The sequence below is a fragment of the Zonotrichia leucophrys genome, chromosome 6 (genome assembly GCF_028769735.1).
Source record: "Zonotrichia leucophrys gambelii isolate GWCS_2022_RI chromosome 6, RI_Zleu_2.0, whole genome shotgun sequence".
Classification (NCBI taxonomy): domain Eukaryota; kingdom Metazoa; phylum Chordata; class Aves; order Passeriformes; family Passerellidae; genus Zonotrichia; species Zonotrichia leucophrys.
Window position 1 is genome coordinate 768,651 of NC_088176.1, and position 16,072 is coordinate 784,722.

At 50.3% G+C, this 16,072-nt stretch overlaps 1 long non-coding RNA gene across 1 annotated transcript; it reads left to right on the forward strand.

Annotated features, from left to right (window-relative positions):
* The first annotated feature begins 801 nt into the window (after positions 1-801).
* Positions 802-11,249, forward strand: LOC135449907 (uncharacterized). The gene is made up of 3 exons (XR_010440891.1): positions 802-863; positions 3,808-3,923; positions 10,751-11,249. It is a non-coding gene; the product is annotated as an uncharacterized LOC135449907 (long non-coding RNA).
* The last annotated feature ends 4,823 nt before the right edge of the window (positions 11,250-16,072 follow it).

The window sequence follows — 16,072 nt, forward strand, 5'->3', positions numbered from 1 at the left end:
AATATGGCCCACATAGATTTGTCAGGACAAGGCAGCCTATTTCTGAAAGCGACGGTTAAAATTAACTTCAGGATTTCAGAGCTGGACATGCATTTCTTGGAATCATTTTAGCACTTCAGGTTTAGAATCAGTAGCCCTGTTTGTAACTTAAATAACCATAGGAAGAATTCAGCAATAAGCACCAAAGTGCCTTGGCTGATGTTTAAGAGCCCTTTGTGTGTTGCTAAGGAGGGAGGAAGGGAGGGTGATCATCAGGAGGCAGAATCCTCAGCTGTATTTGCTGTCCCCGTGCTTTCCTCTCCTGTTGTCTCAGATCTGTTTGGTTTTCCCTTCATCCCTCTTTTCCGTGGTCCATGCCTGTTGGTGGGGAGGTTCTTGCCCCAGGTTTGGTGTGCAGGGCCATGGTGGGTCAGCAGCACCCACAGAAGGCTGAGCCCACATTCCCATCTCACTTTTCCTTCCAAACCACGAGGCTGAGCTCTCTCAGTAATGTGGATTTTACCCGTGAGCAGGACCTGGTGTCCAGCAGAAAGGGTGGCAGACCCTGGTTTTGATTGCTGGCTTGTAGGGGCATAGAATATAACAAAATAAAGATAGTGTAGAAAGTAATCTCACCCCTAAAGAAAACATAGGAAAATAAAAATAGTGTAGAAAGTAATCTCACCCCTAAGGAGCTGCAGCTGGACCAATTATCAAAGATTAGGAGCAGGCCTGACTTTAACAGGCCACAGCTGTACCCAGTGAGAAGAAGAGTCTATAAAAGAGTGGGGGTGGTGTTGAGAAGGGAACTGGGGTCAGTTGGGAGCTTTGTGAAGGAGGAAGAGTCAGTGCTTGAGGAGCTGCCCATGAGGAACACCCAGAAGGTTTGGAACTCAGGTGTTACTGTGCCAGTGGGACAGAACTGGATGATCCCATGGGATAGGGTTTGGGATAATGGCTTTGCCCACACTTCAAATGCAGCCCTCAGTCCTGCAGACACAACCAGGGTTATGTTTCAGGTAATTCCTCAGACTGACTAGACAGAACCAGATTTTTTTTTTCATTTCCATTTTCTTTTATATCTGGCACGAATTCAAATGCATGAGAGGGAAAGAGGCACCAATCAGTATTAGATGTCAGATTAGAAGCTTGGAATAGACCTGGAGGGGAGGCAGGAGCACTTACACAACTCCTTTTAGGAGGAATTCTCCTGGGAAGAAGAGAGATCCTCACACAGCATCACTCTGAAAGCAGAGTTACCTTTTTTAGATGGCCAATGAAAGCAGATGTGATGGCTAAAAACCCCTCTCCCCCTCTCTCCAATCTCAGTTAATAGCTGAGCACAGTTCATGTGGAATTTCCCACCTTGCACAGACACCTCTTTGAACCTTTGGGCAAATGTGTTTTGAACGGGATTTTTGACCAACACTTTAAATATGTTCTCACATGTTTTTCCCCCCAAGTCTTTGCTCATTAAAGTGAAAATAACAAAAAGCAATGCTTTAACTCCTCATCCCTTCAGGTGCCCTGTCCTGCACGGAGGGCACAGAGCTCCTGAGCTTCCTCAGGGCTGCTCATTTATTTGGCAAAGATCAAAAGGTCAGGCGCTTCCAGCTCGGTGAAGCTTCCAGCGAATTACATCATGCATAAGAATCTGCTATTTCCAAGCTACCCCAGCCCTCCTGTGAGGATATCTTGCTCGCCTGAGCAGAAAACAGGCTGTGTTAGCAGCTTTGGTGAGCGATGTTCTGTGCCAGCTCAGGGCCCTGCACACACCCTCGCTGCAGTGCTGCCCTCAGGGGCCACCCACCGGCTTCTATTCCCATTTATTCTGGGAAATATATATATATAATCCCAGGGAAAGGAGCTATATATATAAATATATATATATGTACACATATATAATCCCAGGGAAATGAACTCCTACCCGGAGTCAGGTGGGCACAGTAAGGGCTTCTATCCCCAATTATTCTGCAGGAATCTCAGGGAAATGAGCTCCTGCCTGGGGTCAGGTGGGCACAGTAAGGGGCTGTGCACACAAACAGGGTTTGAGTGCTTGCCTAAGTGCTCCAAACCCTCAGGGAAGGCTGGGCAGGCAGAGTCAGAGAATCGTGTGTTGCAGACATCTTTTATGAAAATTCCTTTTTTTAGGATTTTTCTTCTTGAGAAGCTGGGAGGCCTCAGGGACAAAATGCAAACAATGGTTATCTGCTGCTGTGGAATGCAACAGGTGCATCTGGGATTGGTCTCATGGGGTTGATTCTAATTCATGGCCAATCACAGTCAGCTGGCTCGGACAGAGAGCTGAGCCACAAACCTTTGTTATCATTCTTTCCTTTCTATTCTATTCTTAGCTTAGCTAGCCTCCTGACGAAACCTTTTTTTCTATTCTTTTAGTATAGTTTTAATATAATATATATCATAAAATAATAAATCAGCCTTGTGAAACATGGAGTCTGATCCTCGTCTCTTCCCTCAGCATAAGACCCCTGTGAACACCATCACAACCCTGCACCCCACACCCAGTGCCAGCAGCTCTGCCCACAGCCCAGCACACACAAAAATGCTTTAATGCCCCAGAACCAAGGACAGCGCTGCAGCTTCAGCCCCAAAAGTGCCACCAGCAGGGGATGGAGGGTGGGACTGCATCCCTGGAGCTGGGATTGGACCCTGGTTTGTGATTCTGTGTCATATTGCAAAACCCTCCTGTTTTTTGCACAATCTGCCCTGAATCTAGGAAATAATTCTAAATGAGTCGATTAAAAAATTAATTCTGATCAATTTTAAAAGGAAAAATGAGGCTTACTGTGAAAGCATTTCAAACCATAGCAACAGTGTAAAAATTATTTTTTGAGGGGGATCTTTTACAACTTAATTCTATCCCTATTTTCTATTTTTAACCTTTAATCAAAGCTTCTGGCTTGTTGGAAATACAATAAATCTTTATATCTCCAAAGCTTTTAAAGTGTTCACCGCGCCTGCTGTTCTCTTTCTGACAGGAGATTATCCTTTTGAGTTAGAAATTTTCTATTATTTGTGTCTGGAATGGTTGAAAGCTGAAGTGGGGCCTCAGGTCCCATGAGCTGCAGCCCTAATGAAGGTGTGGGATGTGTGGAGGCTTTTCAAGGCAGGGAGAAAGGACAAAAGTGGGACTACAGCTGCTTTTCTTTTTATGTTCCAGGCCAGCTGTCCTCACACAGCCCTGTCACAGGGGCTTGGCCATGCCTGGGGCTGCTTTCTCCACCTGGCAGAGGTGCCCTCAGCCAGCTCTGAGCCTGCCCTGGTGTCCCTGGGCATGGGGACAGGTTCTGAGCCTGTCCTTGGCACCATCTCACACCTGAGCAGGGGGAGCTTCATGGAGCCACAGCATCACCAGGGTGGAGAAAACACCCCAGCTCATCATCCCAAACTGCACCCAAATCCCACCATGACAATAAACCCCATCTCAAAGCTCCCTCTCTGCACCCAAATCCCCTCATGCCCAATATACCCCATCTCAAAGCTCCCCCTCTTCCTTGTTCTAGAAAAAATGAATTTCCCCAATATCCAGCCTGAGCCTCTCCTGGCACAACTTGAAGCCATTTCCTCTTCTCATTTGGCTAGATTGGGAGAAGAGGCCAACAATGTCATTAACTCCTCCCTAGTCTATTATTGATAAAAATGTTGAAAGTCATTCTGAGTCATTAATTTTAAGGCATTGAGTCCCAGGATTTCCTGCCTGATTTTGCTGCTTGTTTTATTTCCTATCTGCCCAAAAGTTGCTCCAGGATTTGGGTTCTTTCTTTTTTTCCTCTCCTCACTTTGAAATGAATCCCTTGTGTGTTTCAGCCTGTTGGATGCTCACCCGGAAGGAGCACAAACCCAGGTGGAGCTGCTGGAGCCAAGCCCTGGGATGGGGATTGGCACTTGGCAATGGATGTGCTGCTCTGGGAAACTTCATCCAGGTAATCCCTTGTGTTGTTGCTTTATTTCCTGAGAAAAATTCCTTTTGGGATGGCTGCATTTTTCTGGAGAGCATGATGGGAATAATGCATTTTTCAGGGCATTTCAAAGCATTTATTAGGGTATTTCAGTGCATTTTAGGATATTTTCAATGCATTTTTAGGGTGTTTCAAGGCCAGGGCTGGGGTGCTCCCTTGCTATCTCCAAGTGATGGAATCAGATCCAGCTATGGAAAATTATTATTATGAAAACCAGGGAGGCAGCTGCAGCTAAAACAGGAGATTGTAATCCTTGGGTGGCCAGAGCCATGGGGGCAGTGTGAGGACAGGAGGCCCTGGAGCTGCCCTCTCGAGCCACATTTATTAAATCACTTCCATAGCCTGGATATTCCTGTGGATGCTCCATGCTCCCTGATTTTGTTAATGCTGCCCTTAAATTTAGCTTTAAATTCTTGTAACTGTCAAGCTTGCTTACAGATTTTGAGCGCATGTGAATTAATTTCAGACAATTGCCTCAAAAGTAGGAAAACACGGTATTTGTGCAAGGCTTCTACAATATTTTGCTCTGAACTTAGATGCCTTACTGTTTCATACAAACCATCAACACTTGGAGTGAGTAATTGTCCTAAAAATAGCTCCTACCTGAGAGGAGAGTGACTCACCTTGTATGTGAGTCAGCCCTGGACTCCAGAGCCCCCAGGATTCCTTCCTGGCACAGCTGGGGCTGTGTCCCATTCCTGGGAGAGGGGAAACACAATCCCAGCTTGGGCTGGGCTGGAAGGGACCTTGAGGGGTGGAAAGGAGGTCTGGAAGCACGCAAGGCCAGGTTGGACATTGGGGAAGGGCCCTGCCCGTGGCACTGGGTGATCTCCAAGGTCCCTTCCAGCCCAAACTGTCACAGATGTGTTTTATGAAAAATCCTTTCCTTAGGATTTTTCCTCCTGAGAAGCTGGGAGGCCTCAGGAACAAAATGCAAACAATGGTTATCTGCTGCTGTGGGATGCAACAGGTGCATCTGGGATTGGTCTCATGGGGTTGTTTCTAATTAATGGCCAATCACAGTCAGCTGGCTCGGGCTCTCTGTCCAACACAGAAGCTTTTGTTATCACTCCTTCTTTTTCTATTCTTAGCCAGCCTTCCAGAGTCAGAACACAGCCTGACACCCTGTGGGTCAGGGTGTTGGCGGCAGTGCCATTGGAATTGTGGCTCAGCCCTCCTGCAGTGTCAGGGGTGGTTCTGCTGGAGCAGGGGGATCTGTAGAGAAGGATGGATTCTTCCTCTGAAGATCCAGTGGGAGAAGAGACAGCTGCTGTTCCTCTGGGAATCCTGTGGAGAAGCCGTGCTGGTGTTCCAGAATCTCAGATTTATCTGGTAGCAATGCTTGGCTCCTCCCTCTGGATTATATCCGGGTAGCAATGCTTGGCTCCTCCCTCTGGATTATATCTGGGCAGCAATGCTTGGCTCCTCCCTCTGGATTATATCCGGGTAGCAATGCTTGGCTCCTCCCTCTGGATTATATCTGGGTAGCAATGCTTGGCTCCTCCCTCTGGATTATATCAGGGCAGCAATGCTTGGCTCCTCCCCTGGGCGGAGCATCTCCCAATGGGATGCTGTCGTTCTTATCAGCCATGCAGGGACATTCAATAGCTGTTATCAGCAATGTCCCCTCCCCAGGGAGGTGTGACTGTGGTCACTCAAAGAGAGAGAAGGCAAACTGCCCAATGGACAGAAGACAGCTGCCATACAGATGGTAATGGAATACATTTTGCCTTGCAACCTGGAACATGTGTCCGTGCTCGGCAGTGACTGCCCAGCCTCAGGACAGCCTGGGGGCTGCCTCTGCTCCCTGTCCTGCTGCTGAGCTCCCAGCTCTGAGTGGCACCACGGGGATTTTCCAGCTCTGCCCTCAGGCCAGCAGTGCCCAGATTCAGCACAGACTCCCTGGGCTGCAGTTCTGGCTGTGATTGCTGACAGGAGATATTCCTGGGGACCCCAACACACCACGGACCCGCCACCTCCTCATAAACAGGACAGGTTGGTGGAAAAGAACTGGCTTTCACCTCCTGGCCAAAAATCCCCATTTTTTCCCCAGCTGTCTCCTGAGGTGTGCCCACACTGGCCCCAGTGATGGGGCTGCACGGGTTTTGCTCAAGGCTATTTTGTGTTGGGCACTTCCAGATGGATTTAATGACACCTGAAGGGCTGTTCCTGCCTGGCTGAGTGCTCCAGCCCCGCCGAGAATGAGAGAAACCTGACGTGTGACAAGTGGCATTTAAAGGAACTGCGATCCTGGGATTTGTTTGCCACGGATCAGTTTAATTAGGAATGGCACTGTGCTGATTGGGAGCCGTGCTCTGAAGGACTCGCTCACTTTGGTTTGGATGTCAGAAACGCACAGAATTCCTCAGGCCTGCATTTGGAACCAGCTAACCCTGCTGGTGTAACACCCACAGCTGGGAACACCTGGAGCCCTGGCTTGGGAGGGCTCTTCCCACTGCAGCCCTTCCCAGGTTCTGTGGGGATGAAGCTGAACTCTCCTCCTGGCTCTCAGGGAAGGATTCCAGCGAGCTCAGTGTTTGAGGCAGAGGTAGCAGGAGCTGACAGCTCATTAACAATGAACGGCATGGGCTAAGCTGACATTGCCCAATGGGCCATTAAACAAAACTGCTGCCAGCAGCTTTAAACTCTCCTGCCTTAAGTGACTTATCCAGACTAGGAGCTTGGATCTCAGGAATAAAGCAAGAATGCGCTGGAACAGTTGCAGATTTTTCCTGAAATGCAGATTTCCCCAGGGAGCTGCTCCTCAGCACAGCCACAGCAATGCTTCACAAAGCACAGTTCTGTGACAAGCCCCTAAAGTTCATTTTTATCCAAACAGCAACACTTTTTCAGGATGCTGGTGTCTGCCCCTGGATCCCTGGCAGTGCCCTGGGACAGGTTGGACACCGGGGCTTGGAGCACCTGGGACAGGGTAAGGGGTCCCTGCCATGGTAGGGGTGGCACTGGGGGGGATTTGGGGTGGGAATGGGGGATCTTTGGCCCCTTCCCACCCAAGCCATCTGGGATTCCGTGGTCCCAGGAAAAGGCGCTCCCTGGAGAACAGGAATTCTCCCCTGGCACTGAGTTCTGAGCTCAAGAGCTGCACACCAGGTGGGTGAGGAGCAGCCTCCCCCTCTCCCTCAGCTCCTGCTCACCTGCAGGAGGAGGCAGGGGCAGTCTGGTGTCTGTGCAAATCCCTCTGCAGAGCATGGCACGTGTCAGCAGGCACGGAGGGGAACCCTCATCAGAATGAGAGGGTTGGTGATGGAAATAATGAGATTGGAATTGAAAATTCCGGGTTTGAAATCCAGCGTGGGACAGAAAGTTTGGGAGAAGCAGCAGGGCCAAAGCTGGGTTTGTGTCCTGGCCCCTGGGATGCAGAGAGGTGCTGGGGTGTTTGTGCTCACATTCACACAGGATGGGGTGGGCTGGGGCAGTTCCAGCCTGTCCCCTGTGCCATGGGGAGGGCAGAGCCTCAGGAAAGGCACAAAGGAGCCCCATCCCTCAGTGGGGCTGGGATTTGGAACACGGGACTCTGCCCCCAGCCTCAAATTCAGCATTACAGCCCAACACTATGACAGCCCTCCAACAAAAAAGGCAAACTCCAATTTTTCCAGTCTGAAGTCTGCAGAGCACGCTTAGGACAAGCATGGGGGGATTTGGGAGGGGCTGGAGTTTGCTTTTGGTTTGTGCTGGTGACAAAGCTGCTGAAGTTTTCAATGTCACACGGAATACTTGAAACACAATTAGTCAATACCTTAATGACAGCTGCCCCTTTGTGCCTGCCGAGGTAATTGGGTTGAAATTCCCCAGCTGGCTGCTGCAGGTGTCCCTGCCAGAACTGGGGAGGAGGAGGGAGAGGAGCAGCTGTGGTTCCCCAGGGTGGGAATGGGGCACTCACTGGGAGCTCTGTTCCCAAAATGAGGGTGTTGTCCCAGGTGTGTCTGCTCACTTCTATGTAATGGAGTTTGTTCCTGCGTAATGGAGTTTATTCCTATGCCATGGAGGGATGGGGCACAGGGAATGGCTCCCACTGCCAGGACCAGGGCTGGATGGGATATTGGGTATTGGGAATTGTTCCCTGGCAGGGTGGAAGGGACTGGGATGGGATTCCCAGAGCAGCTGTGGCTGCCCCTGGATCCCTGTGGGGGTTTCATGGGGCTGTGCAGGGCCAGGAGCCCCAGAGCTGCCATGGGAAGAATGATTTGATGGAAATCTTCCTTGGCTTCCTTCTGTGCCTCCTAAAGCCTGAGCTCAGTAATCTGGGAGGCTTTAATTTGATATTTAATTTGTGCTGATCGATATTGGGAATATCTGTTCATAGGGAGATTTTCCAGGAGCCAGAGCACTTGTTCCATGCTCAGCCTAAGCCAGCACTGCAGTTCTGTGCGGGGATTAGCTTGAGGATCCCGCCACACAATATTTTCCAAAGCCCAGCTCTCCGGGGCATTCATTGCCTTTAGCCTGATATTGATCATTATTTTTATTATTATTCTTATCCGCAGCCCCAGCAGTGACCTGAGATGGACATCACCTGTCCTGGAGCCCAGATCCTGCTCGGGTCAGCCCTGGGAGACTGGGATGGACAGGGGGTCTGGGAGAGCCGGGGTCAGGGATGGGAGAGCTGCTCGGGGATAGTGGGATCCCCGCTCCATCCTGGTGAAATTTGAGCGCCCCGGGCAGGTTTAACCCGCTCCATCCCAATGCAATGTCAGTATCCCCAGGCTGGTTTTCCCTTCTCCATCCTCACAAACTCGGGGTTGGGCAGGATCACTGTCCCCTATCCCAAAACCGGTGGCTCAGGGTGTGGAAACCACCCCGAAATTTAATTTTTCTGCCAAACAAGTAATTGTGCTGCACTGAACAGTTACATTGGGAGCTGAAATGTTTCAGCAGAGAAGTGTCCTCCACTTAGAGGAATTTGTTCTTCGAGTAGGAAATTTGCTTCTCCTTGCCCTAAATTATAGAAAGGAAATATCAATGCCAAGGGATAAATTCAGGTAATGACACTTTTAAATCCCCAGAACTGTGGCAGTCAATAAGGTGAAGGAGGTCCTGGTTTTAGGTTATTTCCAGCCCAGGTGATCTGACAAAAAGCTGCTCTGCAAGTTATCCAACACCTTTTCTGGGAGGTCTTGCAGAAATTTTGTGCTTAGTTTGTACTGACATTTAAAGCTGGTCTAGAGCAATTATTTCTGTGTTTCCTCTATAGCATGAAATCCTTACTGTAGCAATTCTGAAAAGAGTTTTATGTTATTTAATCCTGTGATGTCTGAGTGCAATAACAGGGCTCCATTGGGAGGCTCGGGGCACTAATTTTAGGTGAACACCATTTGCTGCCAGATCCCAATCACAGCGAGGAAAACTCATCACTGTGGTGCCACAAAGTCCTTAAAATGCACCAAGTTTGTGGGAATAAAGGTGGTTTTGGTGTGTCCCATTTCAGTGGTGTCTGTAAGGGGAGCAATACTGGTAAATCTTGGTCAGAGGTTGGTAAATGGCAGAACAGAAATGTGCAGGGGTATTTGCAGCTGCCTGTAAAACCTCTGGAGGCCAGGAAAAGACTTCTAGTGCAAGGAGAGGGCTGGAATGATGCTGGAATAAAGCTCCATGGGAACTGTGGGAATTGCACCCTGGGGCTGAGGCTGGACCAGCTGGCTCAGACAAATGAGTCAGAAAAGCTTTAGCTGGGGGTCTGTCCGGCCCCCTCACACCCAAGTGCTCAGAGTTCATCCCGTTTGTTTCTGCAAACAGCAATTAGGATAATTACAGCCCGGCCACACATCCCTGCTGCTGGCTGCCGACCATCCTCGCTCATCCCATTCCCATTCAAATGAAGGTAATTTGAATTTGGCGTTCTGAGGCAGGTAAATAAAAGCAGCGCTGCGTTAGGTGGCAGCCCCTGCTGTTTCTAATGGCCTTGGCAATTACCGAGATGGATGGGCTGGGCAGTCAGGGCTGGGGATGGGGGATGTGTGACCGTGTTCACAGGGGTCTGAGGATGAGGGGAGGGACGAGGATCTGACTCCATGTTTCACAAGGCTGGTTTATTATTTTATTATATATATTATATTAAAATTATACTAGAAGAATAGAAGAAAGGATTTCATCAGAAGGCTGGCTAAGAATAGAAAAAGAAAGAAGAATGAATAACAAAGATTTGTGTCTCGGCTCTCTGTCCCAGCCAGCTGACTGTGATTGGCCATTAATTAGAAACAACCCCATGAGACCAATCCCAGATGCACCTGTTGCATCCCACAGCAGCAGATAACCATTGTTTGCATTTTGTTCCTGAGGCCTCCCAGCTTCTCAGGAGGAAAAATCCTAAGGAAAGGATTTTTCATTAAAAATGTCTGTGACAGGGGATGCTGAGGCCTGAGCTGGCTCTGCTTCCTGCTCAGCTCCTGCCTCCCCCTGCTGCCCCAGGGCCTGGGGAATAAACCCAGGGCTCCCTCCTTCCAGGGGAATAAACCCAGGGCTCCCTCCTTCCAGCTGGGCTCGGCTGCCCCTGCTCACGGGGCTGCCCTGAAGGACAGGCTGTCACTGTCACCCAGCCTGCTCCATGTCCCACACAGAGTTTTCCTTGGACCTGGGGTGGTTCCATGACCACCCTGAGGTGACACAGGTGCCCAGAGCAGCTGTGGCTGCCCCTGCATCCCTGGCAGTGCCCAAGGCCAGGCTGGGCATTGGGGCTGGGAGCACCTGGGACAGTGGGAGGTGTCCCTGCCATGGCAGGGGTGGGATTTGGGATCCTTTCCCACCCAACCCATTCCCTGATTCTTTGTCCCCAGGCATTCCCAAGCAGTGCATTCCTGCTCCATTCTGAACACCTGGCCAGGTTTGGCAGGGCCAGGCCTCAGATCCAGGCTGCTGCTCTTTCCCAGAGCGAGGACACAGCTCAGCTGCCAAGGACCAGCATCCCAACATCCCAACATCCCATCAAGCTGCAGCAGGACGAGCACCTCCAGTCCTTTCCTGCCCTGGTCCCACCATGTGTGGGAAGCCCCATCCCTCATCCCTGTGCTCTGCTGTTCCCTTAGTGCTGCCCCAGCCCAGTCTGGGTTTGGCCTCAAATCTTGGCTGGGAGTGGTTAAACCCTGCCTAACTCTGAGAACTCAATGGGAGAGAGAAGAACTCTCACTCAGAGAGACTTGGGTAAAAGTAAAATACTGTAGAGTGTGGGGATCTCACCTGTGTAGTTTGTGAGGCTGGGGAATCCATTTAAAAGATGAATTATTTAATATTAACACCCCCTCACCCTCTGAGCAGGAGAAGTGGGTAATGTATAGCACAGGCTCTGCCCTCCCCTGCAGCCAGGATTGCCAGCGTTTATTTATTGCCAATATCATCAGCAACGTCCCGAGCCTGCTGAGGCTGCTGCTCACAAACCACTGGAATGTTTCTAGATGAAATAGAAGATGGATAAAAAGGATCTTTATGCTGTCAGTTTGATGAATAATTACAGGATGGGAGCGACTGAAGAGCTGAGCTTGGTGCAGTTTCTCCGGCAGAGTTAGGGCTGACAGAGAAATGGGCTTTTTTACTAGATTAACAAAGGCTGTGTTTACAATCCAAAAATTGACTGGATGGCCCCAGTCCTTTACAGGGGTATTAATGCACGTTTAATTCAAATATATGGCATTGATCTGGGTTGTGCTGAATGCAATGGAGCTTCCAGCACGATGGGGCTCTCCAAAAGCCTCAGCCTGTGAGTATTGGCCTGGCTCCACACCTTCTGAGTCTGTTTTTCTGCAATTAATGACAATCCATGAACTTCCCTCGGCGCTGTCATTGGAAATCAGTGCCTGTGATGAAGCTGTGGCACACCAGGAGAGTCCCTTTGGGGCCACACCTCCAGCCCTGTGCTGTGTCTGTGTTCCTGTGAGTGACTGAACACTAATTTCCCAATTTACATCCCCAGAGGTTCTATCTATAAAAATAATCCTGGGAATGACTTTGGAGCCCCTCAGTCCTGTAGGGAAGAGAGTAAAACCCCCCCTGATTTATCCCTGGAGCCTGGGAGAGCTCACAATGGGATGGGATGAGGGGGGACATCTTTGAAGGAGGGTTCAGAGGTTGTGTCACGAAAATCCCTCCCTGTGAGGGTGGGATTGGCACAGAATGCCCAAGGCCAGGCTGGGCAGGCCTTGGAGCACCTGGGCCAGTGGGAGCCCCAGTTTGTGCTCCTGAGTGCTCTGAGCCCTCAGCTCCTGGCTGAGCTCAGCACTTTGCTCTCATCTCAGGTATTTGGTTTTAATTGCTGCCCCAGATGTGCAGGGTGTCTCTGTTTCAGCCTGCACAGCTGAAGAACAAGTCTGGACTCTTCACTTTTCGGTCTTGAGGTTGTTTATCAATTCTTATCTATAAAATTTTCTTTCTGCCCAGCCCAGATCTGCTCAGCAGGGCAGCCACAGGCACTCTGTGTTGTCCTTTTATACCACAAACTACCTATAACATATTTACACTTCATTCCCAATACCCATCACCTGTGTTAGACAGTGCACTTCTACTCTAAACCAATCCCAAAGTGCCAACATCACTGCAGAAAATGGAGAACAAGAAGGAGAAGAAGAAAGGCTGGACATGCCCAAGTTCCTCCATCTTGTCCCCATAACCTCCATACCAAAAATCCCAAAATCTCCATTTTCACCCCGTGATCATTTGTTATTACACCATTCAAACCTGTGTGACTTTCAGGTCCCCATACAAAGCTGGTAACTTGCTTCAGGGGTCACAATCACATCCCCAGGTGCTCTGGGCTGTGTGCCAGGGTCTCTGAGCCCCCTGGCATCTCTGGGCACCCAGAGGGATGCACTGAGTTCTGACACTCTTGGGAACAAATTCTGCCATCATCAGCTAAAGAGTATGGGCAGAATGCCCCCATCAAAGCCCTCAGGATGGGTGGGCTCAGTGCGATGTGCTAAATGCCTCCTGCTTTCTGAGCAACATCCAGTTTGGAATTTAGCCCAGAGAGTGCATCTGCCCCAGCAATTTACACCTCATTGGCTGAGCATGAGGAGGGAGGAGATGAAGGTGATTAATTAAGGAAAAATAAATTAGTCTCACTTTGTGTGGACTGAGGCTGATTTGCCTTTGCACAGAGAAGCTGTCGGGGCTGGTTTGGCCTTGGATTCTGAACCAACAGGTGAGAGTGTGTGATGGATGCCAGGGAGCAGCTCAGGGGAGCTGAGCAGCCTTTGGCTGGGGAGGGAAAAGTGCAATCCTGCTCAGAAGGGCTCTTCCCCCGGGCTGCCAGTTGTCTTTCCATAAGGTTTTGTTCTCCCTTCATTCTATGCTAGGTTGATGCTAAATTTGCTATTTTTGAGACGTAAGAGTCTAAAGCAGAGTTAATCACCCTTGAGAGTGGATAAGACTTTCCTGAAGTATATTTATTTGGGGGAAAAAAAAAATCTTCTGATGGTGTTTGGGCTGTGAGTGGGATCATTTCTTGCTGCTGGTGTAAATCAGGAGCAGATCAGGTCTGGTGTTCCCTGGGGAGCAGCTCCCTGGGTAACCCCTGATGCCCTGATCACATCCCCGACTCCTCAGAGCTGGGGGTGCTCTGTTCTTCAGAGAGCACTCGCAGTCGTCTCTTCTTCTTTTAGATTTTAATGGGGCTGGGTTCTCTTGGTGTTGGTTATTCTGGGCCCCTCATTACAGGGAAAGGCTCCTTTGGAGAATGCATCCAGGCTCTCCTTTGTGGGACACCAAAGGTTTGAGTTCATTTTAATACATCAGAGTAGGAAAAAAAACCGATGAAGATTAAAAGGCTTGTGACCATCTCCTTTGGACTTTGCTCTCCCTTCAGCAGCAGCATCTTTGTTGGCTCCAGGAGCAGGGAAATATCCTCTGAGATAATGAGACTGGCAACTTAAATCTAAATAAGCTTTTGCTTGGAGCAGGGCAGTGCAAATGTTGGCAGCTTCATTGCCTGACCCTCAAATTCACAAGAGAAGACCCCAAGGTCACCCTGGGGTGAGAATGAGCAAGGGATGGGGGGAGGAGGAAACTTGAAGCTGATCAAGCCTTTTGAAGTTAGTTTTGTTCCAGCTACGCTGAAACTTGTTTAAAACTCAGTCAATTAAAGTAATAGGCAGCACACTCTCGTGCTAGGGAGAGCCACAAATGAGCAGCACAAAAAGAGAAATGTTCCCTTCTCTGAAGGCACTCAGATGAGCCAGATCAATGCCACACCTGTGCCAGGGGAAAACAGCCACCAGGCACTCAGAACTGCTGGGTTTGAACAGATCTCTGGGCAGATGGGCACACTTTGGGGGCACTGGGATGGTGCCAGCAGCCCCAGTTTGGGGCACTGGGATGGTGCCAGCAGCTCTGATTTTGGGGCACTGGGATGGTGCCAGCAGCCCCAGTTTGAGGGCACTGGGATGGTGCCAGCAGCCCCAGTTTGAGGGCACTGGGATGGTGCCAGCAGCCCCAGTTTGGGGCACTGGGATGGTGCCAGCAGCTCCAGTTTGGGGCACTGGGATGGTGCCAGCAGCCCCAGTTTGGGGCACTGGGATGGTGCCAGCAGCCCCAGTTTGGGGCACTGGGATGGTGCCAGCAGCCTCAGCAGCAGCTCCATGGTTCCCAAGGACAGCCCATTTCCAGGCAGAGCCTGGCCAGGTGCCTGCTGCTCCTTGCACCCTTTGCAGACAGCTGATGGGATGTGGAGCTCGGAGCTGGCTCCTCTGGGGCTGCACCAGCCCGTGCTCACAGCTCCCAGGGTTTTCCAGCTCCAGAACCCACGCTGGGAATGCTCAGGAGCCAGCAGGGGAGGAGCAGGGCTGCAGGAGGGATGGCAAAGCGCCCAGGGATGCTGAGCTGGTGCTCTCTCCTCTGCTCTCCCCAGGATAACAAGAGCTGCTGTTGGCAAAGCAAGCAAGGGCTGGTTCAGGTGTGAATGCCCTGTCCTGGGCTGTGCAGCTGCACTCCCAGCCAGGCTGCAGAGCAGCAGCTCCAGGGAGAGCTCAGAGCCCTCAAGGGGCTCCAGGAGAGCTGCAGAGGGGCTGGGGACAAGGATGGAGGGACAGGGAGGTGTCCCTGCCCATGGTGACCTTAAAGGATCCTTACAGGATCTCTTGCAGCACAAGCCATCCTCTGGCTCTGTTCCTTCTGCTCTGCAGCCCAGCCTGAGGAGATGCAGAATTTCTTCCATCTGACTTCTGCTAAATGAAATTTGATGGCAATGCTGCATCAATAGGCTCGCAGGGTTTGTGCTGAAGATGCTTGGCAGAGCTGAGTGATTCCTTGGGGGGATTGCTCTGCACTTTGCAGCCTCCTCCATGAATCTCTCCTGGGGCTCAGGAGGGAGGAACAGCAAGGGGGAGGGTGGGATTCACCTATCAGCGACTTTATCAGTCACTTCCAAAGCCATACACAGAGAATGTTTTACGGGTGGCTCTGTTATCTGCTACTCCATCTCCTTATTACAAGAAATTTCTTAGCAGGATGTTTTAATATCACTTTTTCTTTGCTTATCAGAAGGTCTAACGCTGAGCAAACAGGCCCCAGCTGCTTGGTGGGCTTTATCTGAGCTCGGAAATGCAGTGTAATAACAGATCTTTAATAATGCAGCACGGGGCTGTGCCTGGCTGATGGATGAACTCCAGCAAGCCCAGCTAACAGGGATTTACTGCTCCTGGCAGGGATGGGGAGGGGATGGGCACTTTAGAGAGTCACCCTTTGTTTCAGCAGGATTGGGACAAATCTGTGCTGCCCTGACAGGGACCTGAGCCTTGTCTGTGGGCCAGGCAGGACCTGGAGACAAGAAATGAGCACAGGGCAGGACAGGGCTGGCAGAGCAGCCCTGGGGTCTCTGCTCACAACTCAGTGTCACAAACATCTTTTATGGAAAATCCTTTCCTTGGGGTTTTTCCTCCTGAGAAGCTGGGAGGCCTCAGGAACAAAATGCAAACAATGGTTATCTGCTGCTGTGGAATGCAACAGGTGCATCTGGGATTGGTCTCATGGGGTTGTTTCTAATTAATGGCCAATCACAGTCAGCTGGCTCGGACTCTCTGTCCGAGACACAAACCTTTGTTATCATTCTTTCTTTTTCTATTCTTAGCCAGCCTTCTGATGAAATCCTTTCTTCTATTCTTTTAGTATAGTTT